Raw genomic sequence first — 832 nt, 5'->3', positions numbered from 1 at the left:
TCGCTGCGCAGCCGGTACAAACCCCAGCACGTCTTCGTCGGCATCGCCCTCTTTGTCCTCTCCATCGCCGCCTGCTTGCTGGGCATCACCGAGATGCTCCTCTTCAAGATCGGGTGGGTGACTGCAGCTTGGGGGGTGGTCGCCCCTGCAGATGCCCCTGACCGCAAGCAAAGGGCTGCTCCGGCCCCGTGCGGCAGCGTTCGGCCGGCAGAGTCTGGCCCCGGCTCAGGCCCCGGCTCTGTGGCTGTTCCATCGTCCCCCAAGGCCTTTAGCTCTGCTGCTGCTGCTGAGTCACTTCCCAGATGACATTTAACAAGGGCTGGATTCCGTGACGCTTTCTCTGGGGATGGGGGTAAATTACCCACTGTCACCTCTCCGCAGCTGGGTGTTTTCAGACCCCCCCCCACCAGCTCCCCGCTCATGTCCCCAAGGCCTCTGCCCTCACAGCTGGAGGACACGCCGATGGCCCCAACTGCACATCAGGGTCTCCTCCAGTCCCAGCACTGTGGGGACATGGTGATGGGGCACCCCAGGAGCCACCACCCTCTGGCTGGGGGTGCACACCTAGCAGGAGAGGTGCCGGGCTGTCTACAGTCCCAGTGTGCCCCTGTTTTCTCTGCTGTCACCAGTGAGCAGCACCCAGGCGTGCTCCTCTTGCTCAGCTGTGGGGAGAAGGGACCTTTCGCAGGGTGTGTGCCCAGAGGATGAGGATGATGAGGGAGCCCCAGCCAGGTCAGGAACAGGCCACCCACACCCTGAGGCCTAAGCATCCCCCTCTGTCCCTGCAGAGATTCCTACAGCCTCTTCGTGCCTCAGGGTGTCCTGGCCAACA

The sequence above is a fragment of the Buceros rhinoceros genome, unplaced genomic scaffold (assembly GCF_000710305.1).
Source record: "Buceros rhinoceros silvestris isolate BGI_N320 unplaced genomic scaffold, ASM71030v1 scaffold32198, whole genome shotgun sequence".
Lineage (NCBI taxonomy): Eukaryota > Metazoa > Chordata > Aves > Bucerotiformes > Bucerotidae > Buceros > Buceros rhinoceros.
Note: the sequence above shows the minus strand (reverse complement) of the source record.